Source organism: Dysidea avara, chromosome 3 (genome assembly GCF_963678975.1).
Source record: "Dysidea avara chromosome 3, odDysAvar1.4, whole genome shotgun sequence".
Taxonomy (NCBI): domain Eukaryota; kingdom Metazoa; phylum Porifera; class Demospongiae; order Dictyoceratida; family Dysideidae; genus Dysidea; species Dysidea avara.
The window spans coordinates 28,994,814-29,007,302 of NC_089274.1; the positions used below are offsets into that span (position 1 = coordinate 28,994,814).

The 12,489-nt window shown below is 40.4% G+C and overlaps 1 protein-coding gene across 1 annotated transcript in view; it reads left to right on the forward strand.

Moving 5' to 3' along the window:
* The window catches only part of LOC136250630 (E3 ubiquitin-protein ligase rnf213-alpha-like), a 407,493-nt gene that overhangs the window by 325,998 nt on the left and 69,006 nt on the right, over positions 1 to 12,489 (forward strand). The window lies entirely within an intron of this gene.

Consider the following 12,489-nt stretch of genomic DNA (forward strand, 5'->3'; position numbering starts at 1 on the left):
GGAGCTGTACAGCCACACACAGCCATCTCCTGATTGGCCAGGGCTCCATCAAGACCCCAGACCACTCATACGGCTTACCACTATCCTTGAAAAAAAGCAGCGAGCAAAAGCAGACCACTTTACTCTGGTTGACTGTGACACTGAAATTGATAATGCATTCATAAAGCTTTGTATTTGTGTGAAAAAAATCAAACTTCCTGTCTTGGGCGATAAGACCGGTTTTTGCAGATCCAGTAACATATTTTACTGTTTGATGTAGACACACAGTAGTGTGTCATGTGGCCAAGAAAGCTGGTGTGCCATACCATGGGTATATTAACAGCATGAATGTAAATGTGCATGCATAATTTTCTCCAATTTTACATTATACAGTGGAACCTCCCTTAACGGCCACCTGAATTGGCCGGTCACCTCAATACGGCGGCCATGCAGTCAAGGTCCCGACCGATTCCCGATACATTTGTATAGAAATAATTCGCATTAGGCGGCCACCTCTGTATTACGTATAACAGCCAGCCACTGCTGCACTGAACGATGCGTTACTGTACAAATTTCCTCGCATTAAGCAGTTAACAGATAATATTGAATAAAGCTAGCTAACAATGTTTAATGCAGCAATTCTTTTAGTCTTGTAATGAATGAAGATCTCCCATAAAACTTATATCGGCATGGAATTTCAATGCCCAGTCCAGCTCCCCGATTGCATCTCCTTCCTGTTATCTCACAGAATCCAACATTTCCATCATGGTTGAGAAAGTAGGATATGTTCTTTGATATACCTCGAGGTAAGTGTCCAACAACATCATCTTCATGAATTATGGGTACTGCAAATTTATCGTGTCGATTATCGGGCTCCCTTTTGATCACCAAACATTCACCGATAGACGGTGTCCACTGTGATCGATAAACGTGGTGACCACGAGCAAAAGAATCAATGGTAAAGCAGTCAGCGTCTCCTACTACTTGGCTTGCCATACTGCTGTCACGCTCACGTGAAATTGGCTGAGTGTTATAGTAACTAACTGAAATCGGCCAGGTGCTAAACACTAGAGCTAATTGAAATTGGCGAGGTGCTAATTGTGAAGATGGCTTCAGGCTCAAGCTCGGGTTCCAGAAATGCGCTATCCCTTAAAGAGAAGTTGGAAGTATTAAAGTACGCCAAGAAGCACCCCAAGGAAAGTGCAAGACAACTAGCTGGGAAATTCAGTTGTGGAAGAACTCAGATTCAAGGTATTTTGAAAAACAAGGATAGCCTAGTGAGATCTTTCAAAGATAATGCACCATTGTCACGAAAAAGGACAAAAACATCCAGCAATGAAGAAGTCAATGAAGCAATGCTTCGCTGGTTCAAGCTAGCAAGACAAAGGAACATTCCAGTAAGTGGTCCAATGCTGCAAGAAGAGGCTAAAGTCCTGGCTGAAAGGATGGGCAATACTGATTTTAAGGCATCAAATGGTTGGCTGTCTAGCTTCAAAAAGCGCCACAATATTAAGCAATTTGCTGTAAGTGGTGAGGCAGCTGATGTTTCCGAAGAAACAGTTGACAGTTGGAAAGAGCGACTCGAAACAATTATGGAGGGATATGAAGCAAGGGATATTTGGAATCTTGATGAAACAGGTTGCTTTTATAGGGCACTTCCTGAAAAGACCTTAGCTCAGAAGAAAAGTAATTGTAAAGGTGGGAAAAAAGCAAAACAACGATTGACAATTGCTTTTATAGCGAATGCAGCTGGTGAGAAGGAAGTTCCTATTGTTATCGGGAAGGCAGCAAAGCCTAGATGTTTCAAGGGAATACGAGATCTTTCAAATCCTCTGGGAATTCCTTATTATTCCCAACCAAAAGCATAGATGTCAAGTGAAATTATGAAGGATATTCTGAGAAAGTTAAATAAAAGGTTGTCGAGAAAAAAGAAAAATTTTTTTCCTCGACAATGCTACACCACACGATCCAGAGTTTGTTGGGCAGTTTTCCAACATAAAAATTGTTTTTTTACCAGCCAACACTACTTCAATATTACAACCACTAGATACAGGAATCATCAAGAATTTCAAGGTCTTGTACAGAGGAGCCCTACTTCGTCATGTTGTTTCACAATTAGATTCCACTCAATTGAGTGCTTCTGGAATTACACAAACCATTGATGTTTTAATGGCTATCAGGTGGATAAAAGTTGCATGGGAGCAGGTGAAATCGTCTGTAATTCAAAATTGCTTTAAGCACTGTGGAGCCATTCCTGGGGGTGCAACTGAAGATGAACAAGATCCGTTTGCAGATATTGCAGCAGACACAGTAGCACTAGGACAACTTGTGAGTCGAATGCAAGGAGAAATCACTGCTAATGAATATGGCTCTGCTGATGATGACTTGAGTACTTGTTTTACTTTCACCAACCCCAGTGAGTGGAGAGATGAGCTACGGGAAGAGATTTGCTCTGTCAGCCCAGAAGCAGAGTGTGTACCACTTGCGGATTCTGATGATAGCCGTGATGAACTTGAGATTTTGCCGCTGGATTGCAGTATATTGACATATTCAGATGCCCTTAAAGCAGCCAGAGATCTGTTGCAGTTTTCTACAGAAAAGGGTCACGAAGAAGTCAGTGAAGACATTCACAGAGTATTGTTAGCCCTTGAAGACTATAAACTTAAACAAGCTGGTAAACAAACTAATTTATTACAGTTTTTTTCTGCTCAATCTACTTAAACTGGGGTATAATAACATTGATCAGTTATGATATTGTTGTAAAAATAATTACATACAACTATACTGTACATACATTCTGTGTGTACCTTAAAATAAAGCTATTACAGTTAATGCATAAGTTACGTTAAATTTCTGTGAAAGTGCTCCACCCAGCATGTAGGATTGCTGGAAGGTTGCGTGTTTGGTGTATGATGACTTGGACAATCACTAAAAACTGAACATGAGCATACAATGGTTACACTAATTCATGAGTGTGACAACAAACAGATGTGATAATAGACCAATGTGTGTGCAATCGATAGTCTGTTAGCACTTATAACATGGCTTCTTCATTATGATGGTTTCTCATCAGTGGCCAGCTGCTACACCTCTATATGGTGGCCAAACACTAGCATATTGCTTGTGGCTGCTTTAGACAGGATATTGAGTTGGGCAGCCACCTCTATTAAAAGGCCAGACATTTCTGGCCGGAGGGTGACCATCTTAGACAGGTTCCACTGTACCACTCAAATACAACTTCACAATGCAATACATGCATGTTGTGTGATTGCCACATGTATGAATTGCTAAAAGTTCACAAGTGCATTACACATACACACATAAGTACAATAAAAGAAGGTGGCTAATAAAATACAGAGGGAATACAAGCTAGGCAAAGTGTACAATATACAAGTTGCTAACAATTTAAAGTTTAATACACGGTGTGGTCACACAGCCTGAGACAGGGCATCTGCAATGACAGTGTTTCTACCTTTAAGGTGGCAGTCAAGCGGTCGCGAGCGGGTGCCTACAATTGTAATGATTTTTTTAGAAACTACTGTATCTTTGTCTCCATGCAGGTTTTAAGGAACACAACCAGAGTGAAGATTAAGAAGACACAACCCCATTCCCTAGCATCGTAAAGGAGGCCTAATTCCTATTCACAGCGATATTATAAGATATTTGTAAAACATTCTTTCAGTAGAGTCTATTAACTAATGTGTACCTCTAGTCTCTCCATCCTTGGGGAAATGATGTTTCTTATCAGTCTTCGTGTAACTGTGTATAATGGTCATCATAGGCGCTAAGATACCCACAGAAGTTATGCTAATGTCACTAAAAGCGGCTATAGAACTACAACCCCAACCCGCAGCATGACGATTATACACTACTACATTTGTTAGGCCACCAGTGATTGTCATTGAAAATTTTGGCCTCTTACGATTAACCGTCATGGAAAAAACCTGCTCACCAGGTGCAGGTGTAGATCACACGCTCGAATGCGCGAGTTACATAATCAATGCGGATTTTAAGATGGCTTGTGGTTTTGTGCTTTGTTTGACTTTCTTCTCTAAAAGAGTTTGTGTCACTCGTATGAAAGGTTTTTATGGCGTATTATTGATGTGTGCTCGAACGTGTGTATCGATCCAACAAATGGGAGCAGTTGTAGCTGATTGTTGTGAGTTTGAACAAATAAACCAGTCATTAAACCAGTGGGTAATCATTGCTACTGTGAACTCAACAATGAAACTGGTAAGTTATTGTCATAACACGTACACAGTAAACATATATCACTACAAACAATACTACAAAACCACATTACAACACTAGCGCTGTTACAAGTCGTCAATGTTCAAGAGAGGTCGTATCATTTGTCCTGTAGGGTACATGGGATCGGCAATTTCAGGTAGCAAGTACTTGGTATAAAATGTTTGTAACTTGGGAAACATTTTCTGCTGCCAAAAGTCTGTGTCTCGGTCTATTCTGTCAATAGCAAGGCTGTTTGGTGTCCACACACAAAAGTCACACCATGGCTTGCTTGCAATTGCCATCTGTCCTTGTATCTGGTAATAATACGAATGTGTTTTTTTCAGTGTTACCCATCCATCTACCAAGGAACAACAGAATCGGTTCAATTGTTCACAGGCAGCAGTCTCTGGAGTCATGGTCCTTGCAGAATAAGGGCATTTAATCTCAAGGATTCCATGTTGCCTGTCACTAGTCTCTGTTGGATACTCCACAAGACCATCAGGAGATGCAGCCAGCCATGGATGTTTGCTGCTGATGTGTATCCCTGTGCGAAGGACATGATAAGGTAAAGATGTTTCTTTGGCTTTGACACTTATGTATGCTGTTCTTGCAGCTTCTTCATGATTTCTGCCCCACTCCAATGCAGATATTGTATTCTGAGGTGGCCTGTAAAGGATGGACTCAACCAATTTCTCAAACTTCGATCTACGTTTGACCACAGTAGTAAATGATGAAGCTGTTAGCTGCACACTCCGAGCCTTTGCCATAAACTATTCGGAGAAACGTCCTGATCGGCAGAAGCAGCAGCTAGCTCAGCAGCTTTTACATCGCTAACACACAGGGACTTGAGGAACTCTTCACAGATGTCATAAAGATTTTGTTGACTGGTGATGTCTGGAGCAGTGGCATCTGGCCCATAATCTTCATCTGGGATTGCTGGTGTTATATGATACTTTTTCTCCAGACGTGCACGCTTGTATGACTCAGAATTTTTCCTGGTTTTGTCACTGTCATGCTTTCTTTTACGTTTGTAAGCATATGATTGAGCTACAAGTGATGGCATACCAAAAAGGTGTCTCCATGAATCTGTACACCATGTTGGACCAAGAGTAATGGACAAGCCTGCAGTCATACATCTATGTTCAAAGGATCCAGACTGGATTCTATTTATCTGTTTACCTCCATCCATTTTTGCGTGGACCGACATAAAGCACTCAGCCAAATTTGTTGTTTTGTTGCCAATCAACTGATGGGCCTTGATTACTAGTCTATCTCCAACCCGTTCCATTTCAAAGAGGAGGTTTGGAGGCAGATCATCAAGATTTATGTTTTTTGGATGGCCACTTGCTACTTCAGAACACCACTCAGAGTTACAGGACTCATGGTAGCCCAAATAATGTTTTGGACCTGCTCTTAAGTCCCGTTGAAGCTACATCACATTATTTGTCTCAGAGTGCTTCCAGATTGCACAGTGTGCACCATGTGTTATTTTGACAGTAACTGATTTGGTAAGACCACCACATCCATGGAATGCAGGAAAGTCTTTTGCTAATTTTTCTAATTTTGACCTGTACCCTTTCACAGTGTGATTCACACATTCAACTTTATCGACATATCTGCCGTAGGACAGTACTGTGGTGCGAATGTTGTGGAGAACTGAACTATCACCATCTCCTATTACTTTGGTGTATTTGACACCATGCATTTCCTCTGATATTTTGAATCCAGTAGCAATGATGTCAGCTTCCATTAAAGTTGATGATCTTGTCCAGTTCTTAAAACACATGTGTTGAGGTGGGTCAGCCTTGTTTTTATGTGCAATAGAGCAAACTGTACAGTATTTATTTCTGATTCCCATGTAAAGGAGCTTGTTTGTAGCAGCCCCAAAAATCACACCTACACCTGAATTTGCATTGTAAGAATGCTGGTGTGACTATTTGATTTTGTCATCTCTTTAAAGAATTTCAATAACAGAACATCTATGTATGCGCATTTCATTAGCAAATAGAAATGTGCAAATGTATAGCTAGCTATAGCAAATTCTGGCTGTAGTTATGTGCGTAAAAGGTTGAACCTGTTTACAACCTCAGGGGGTCAAGCATCCAGGAAACTGGTGTTCTGTGTACAGTACTCAGCTGGTGTAGTGAAACATAGACGTCGCTTTTGACAGAAAATAAGTAACTAGCTACTATTGTGAAAATCCTTCATGAATAGCCATGTTTATATTTTAGCGATTTTAAATTTTTAGCTAAACCAATAGTTTGTTTATGCCATGTATCTTTCACACAGACATAATATTTTAATAAAACTATTATGGGATGTCATGGACTACTCATTCACAAACAGGAACTATTAACCTTTGGGAATGTGGTTAGGAAAACAAATTATTCAAAACAGTAAATGTAATGAGTTTTAATTTTGCGGACTGTCAAAATTAGCTGTCTGTACAAAGGAGTGCAGGGTGAGTTCATGGTGGCACTCCTTCTGAAATCATTTTATACCTCCTAAGGAATCACTGTACCAAATTTGGTGCTATAATCCGCTGTGTCATGATTAAATCCATAAGGAACCATACTATGCTCCAGGTTGCTGAATCCACCACCTGTGGCCATTTGACCCATCACAGCGGCGACGTTACTTTCATGTGTTGACCTAAATGTGCCATCTTTCCTTGTAACCATTATTTTATCACTTGAAGTGAATTTGAATTCTTCATGACATTTTTCACATTTAGCTAAAAAAAAAGTGCTGCTAAGGCCATCCCGCTTTACTTCTCCGATCAACTCTACAGGAGCTTGACATACAGCACTGTGATTGGTAATTTTGTAAATTGCCTCCTGTAAACTTTTGAGGCTAATGACTTGGCTACCTTCCAGATGTAACCTGGCATGAGGAACATCACTTGAGGTACTGGTATCAAGGTCAGTGCTGATGTTGGAAGTGGTACTACCTGGAGCGGTGTCAGTACTGGAGGAGGTGGTACCAACTGGAGTGGTTTCACTACTGGAGGAGGTGGTACCAACTGGAGTGGTGTCACTACTGGAGGAGGTGGTACTAACTGGAGTAGTGTCACTACTGGAGGAGGTGGTACCAACTGCAGTGGTGTCACTACTGGAGGAGGTGGTACCAACTGCAGTGGTGTCACTACTGGAGGAGGTGGTACCAACTGGAGTGGTGTCAATGCTGGAGGAGGTGGTGCTACTGCTACTATCTATAGTTGTGAATTATTTTCTGTGATATATTTATATTACATTTTAACAAGACTTGCCTTCATGATCAGGTGTCGATTCGTCACACTGAGGGCTCGTGTGGCTGTTCCACCATTTGTTTATAGCTTTTCTTTTGGCTACAAGTGTCAACCTGCAACAGCTCTTCATTTGTTTTTGTCTTCTAGACTCACTACCCATGTCAGGAATAAACCTTACCACCAAAACTTTGCATTCAATGCGTATGTAAGACCTCCCCTTACCTTTGGCTGTCTATTCGCTCTAGCTTTTCTTCGCGACAGATAGCTTTCGTCGCGCCCGCGTAGTAACTAATCGTACTTGTGGGTTTATTATTATGCAACAGATTGCGTAATGTGGTTTTATACGTTGCAAGGCTTCTTAACTGTAATGGCGCCCGTTTGCCCGCTTGACTGCCACCTTAATATGCTCAATGTCTAAGTTATACTCCTGAAGAGCCGAATTCCAGTGAACCAACCATTAGTTATGATTATTCATTTATTAATGAACCCAATGGGTTATGGTATCTGAATACTTTAACAGGAGTAATGGTCAATCCAGCATACACCCCAACATGTTGTAGAGACAGAAAGAAAAAGTGCAAGAGTTTTTTTTTCACTTATTGAATAGTTCTTTTGGTGGCAGTTCAACCTCTTTAAAGAATAGCACTAGGATGGTCCACTCTAGAACAGTCAGTACAGCTCCGATACCAACATCACTAGTGTAGTGTTCAACAATATATATTAATATTAGTATTATTAAAATAAGGCTGGGTAGCCTGTAAAAACCAATCTACAACATGTAATATTTAAGTTACAATACATCAAACTTAGTGTCACCTAATTGATCAAGCTGCTCATGCTCCTCAAAGTCAGGTACCTTTAGAATAGGACTAGAAAGTAGGATGAACTGATTCTCATTGACTAATCATACAGACATTTGGTAATGAATATAATACCATGCTACTGGATGTACTTATCCATCAGGATATACTTGTTGTAAAATCATAGCTCCAGTACCATACTGGGAAAAGTGGTAGCTTGCTTCAAAGGTAAAGAAGGATCATAATGAGCTAGAATGAGAGCCAATATTAGTTTCTGCTTTGCAGTGTTGAATCTTTTGCTGACAATCTGAATTCAACTTCCATTTGGACTTATCCTATAACAAATAAGTCTCACACCTTCAAGCTCAAGTCTAGTCAGAACTTCAGCCAAGTGGCTATCATCATTAGTTCCCATTGGGTCATCAAGATAACAAAGGACACAAAGTGTTCCTTGAAGAATTTCATCCATCCCATATTGAAATATAGCAAATTCTGAATGGCAAACATCTATAGCAATAAAAATCCTGCCTCCGCGAAATTAAGGGAGGCTGAGCTCTCGTGATGAGCAGTACTGTGGGCTCTATTATATCTATAGGTACAGCGATTTATTGTTCTAGTGACATACCATTTGGAATCATCATCAAGCTTCATTTGCTGTAAAAGATCTAACTGTAAACTTTTTACCGCTTGCTAGTGCAGGAACAAATTGTCAGGTTTAAGCAGAGGATGCTGCTTAACCTGTAGTACTTTAACTGTCACCTTATAATGACCACAAATTTGAAAGTTACACCAGTGGGTTCAGGAACTGGCACAATTGGCTTCAGGAGCTAGCACAATTGGTACTGCCCAATCTACATGATCCAATTTCATAAAGTTTAAGTTATTAAACACAGTTAATGTTGTGAAGCGTAGGCTGTGCAAGTACCCAAAATATTAGCATGCAACAGTGGGCTCTAATAAGAACAACGCATGCGCAACACTGTGAGCAGAACACATCGGCAGTAATTCATACCTGTTGTAAGAAATCTTGCCAGTTAATTACAGTGGCTTTAAATCTTCAAGATGAATACTCATAGTTCTCGCCGGCTGAGGAGGGGAGGGTTGTCGTCCTTGGGAAGTTCGACTGCTGGATTGAGCAAGCGAGGTGCTTTGTCACGCTGGGGGAAGGACCGCCTCAAAGAACAAGTGTTCCGGACAGGACGACAACGCGACAAGATGTGATATTACAATGCTAGTAGTCGCCTTCAGGATCATTTCTAGAAGTCGCTTACCTTGGCCCACGCACGGTGTCACTATCGCCTGAGACAGCTCCGACGCCGCTGGACTCAACAACAACATCAGTAACTACAGTTCCACCTTGTACCATAGCCAGTTCGTCGAATGCCACCTAATCAGCAAAAATGCAGGGAGATCTCGTGGCGGGCATCAATCAGAATCTTCGGAGGGGGGGGGGGGGGGGGGAAACACCCCGACTATCGCGAAATGGCCTCAGACAAGATGCTGCATCGGGTAAGCAACAGTATAACACATAAGCTTACACACTGTCCCCACACACTGAATATATCTGCATGTAATGAGTAGAGATGTACTGGTACATATTGTATCGGTGACCAATATGGCGATTTTTGTTTTTGCCAGTATCGGTTGGTCTCAACATAGCCACCAAAACCGATATGATATACCTAAATAGTCTTTGCCATGGTAAATTCACATTATACCCTCTGTTATACAGCACACAAGGCTGGGGAAACAGTAGTTTTATCCTTGGAAGGAAGCGTTTCGCTACGAGAAGCCATAGAAATACATGCATAGCAAATATTCTTTGTTATAACCATACAACAAATGATCATAGTGGAGAGCTATAAAAAAGCAACCATGGGATGAATAAACTAGAAACACAGCTCGAAACAACCAGCATCTTTACAAGCCATTAAAAATATGGAGTGATTTGGACTCATCTTGGTGGGAGCATGCACTATAAAATATATATATATATATGTATATATATATAAAATTTGTGGGTGCCTCATTGTCTGGGTTGTTAATTGAGGCCACACCACCACAGGCAATCAACCATTGTTAGTGATTGTTAGCACTTGGAACTGCTTACTAAGTGTATCTTATGGCAAGTTAAAGTTCAGGGGCGGATCCAGGACCTGGCAAGGGGAGGGGCACAAACAGGCAAGTTGTAGGTGGTTAGGGAGAGCCAGATCCTGTTGTTAGTTGTTGCATTTTGGAAGCAGCAAATAATGCACCTCTTAGTAGCATCTCACTGTTGATTTTTACTATTTTGGCCTTTGCAGATAGTTGCGAAGTCTTTAAAGCTGTTTTAAAAGCTCTGAATGTCTTAAACAACAGCAACACTATAATTATTTTTAGAGGCGCTTAGTACGCACGAAGATGCTGGATGACAATTTCATAGTTAGTTTGATTTTGGTTTGCTTTAGTTTCAGGTGAATTTGTAATAAATACTAGTAAAATTTGCATATTTTCCTGAGTTTTATAAGCTGATCTTGTCCTGGCATAAAGTTTGTATTTTATCAAAAGTGGCTCCTCCACAAGGGGAGGGGGGGGCATTTGCCCCAAATGCCCCATCCTGGATCCGCCATTGAAGTTCCCCAGATTCCTCCAATCTAAATGTATAGCTACACTTTATTATATTGGGTCGGTATCGGTGTTCTGACTCAGTATATCGCTTTATATCAGATCGGTTCAGAAATTTCTCTATTGGTACACCTCTAGTAAAATGTGAAATAATAAGAGTTACTTTGTAAAAACAACAACACAAACACATGGTTATCATAAATTGTATGTTGAAAAGCAGCTAGGTACATGGTAGAACTTGCATAGCAGTTTCACGGTGTTGTGTCAGCTTCTTGCACACCATACCCCTTGAGTCTTATAATAGTCCCAAAGAAAAGTCCATTTGTTGTCATTAAAGGAAACTTCAACCTATACATCTTCAACAGGAATCGTTTCAAAACACAGTGCTTGCTCTAATGTGTACATGATACAGCGTCTTCGTTATATATCTGTAGTTCTATGGTTAGGATGTGCTCCACAATTTAGTTTGCTTGTACATTGATGTCTTCCTAATGTTTATGTTGTCACATTTGCTTGATATGTATGTCGTCACCATTGCTTGTTTGTATACCAACGTATGTCACTGCCACTGCTTGTTTCGTATGTCACTGTTGCTTAGTTTGCACATCATCATCATCTTCTGTATGCTACAAGCATAGCTTATCTTGCGTATTACTAGATGTTGCCACCATCAAAATTTCTACACATTGCATGGTGTAAATAAATAAATAACCTTGATGCTTGGGGGGGTAGATCACGATATACATAATATATATCATGACCTACCTATGGCCTCTATTGTAAAGAGTTTAGGACAGAGACGCTTCTCTGCTCTAAACTCTTTCATTACCCAAGCATCAATAAACCAAAAGTACTTCCTACTTTGGCCCCGCTGGAATTGCATAGCCTTGCCTAGGCCATATACCACGGCAGATGAGGCCCCTAGCACTTACCAAACCCCCTCCTCAATCAATGGATTGCTGGAGGTGAAGAATGAAGATCCGAGGAACAGACCACGTAAGCAGGTAAGTGGTAGCGTAACTAAACATTAATATATTCCTGCCTGTTCCAAACAATCAAGCTCTTTTCCAGTGGCTTCTCAGAGAGCAATTGGCACAGGCTTTGAGTTGCCTTGTAGTCTGTCATAGTTCCATATCTTTAAACAATTTCCAATGAGTTGTTGAAGTTGTATTGAACCTGTGGTTTGTGTAATGGCAGCAATTTGTTTCCAATTCGCTTTGATGTGCTATAACCATTTTCTACCTAACAAGCTATGTCCAACATTTAAAGCAACATACAAAGGTAAGATTTTGGATAGGTTTTCATAGGTAACAACCATTTGCATTTTTCCAAGCACTTTTAAGGGTTGCCCTGTATATATGCATTAAGAGTGTAGAAGACATTTTAAACATGGCTTTTGAAAGCAAGTTGATGTTATGCTATTTCTAATATTTAGGCCAACATGCAGTTAATACTTCCCATACAAACTAACAATTAATCAACGATGTATATTTTATTCATGCTATTGCTATTAATAATTCAGCTAGATAATTGGATTTGTAAATACTGCGTATTTCATAATTCATAAATTATTTTGTAATTCTGTAATTATGTTGCTATGTACTGCTAACGAAGCATAACCACTTTAAA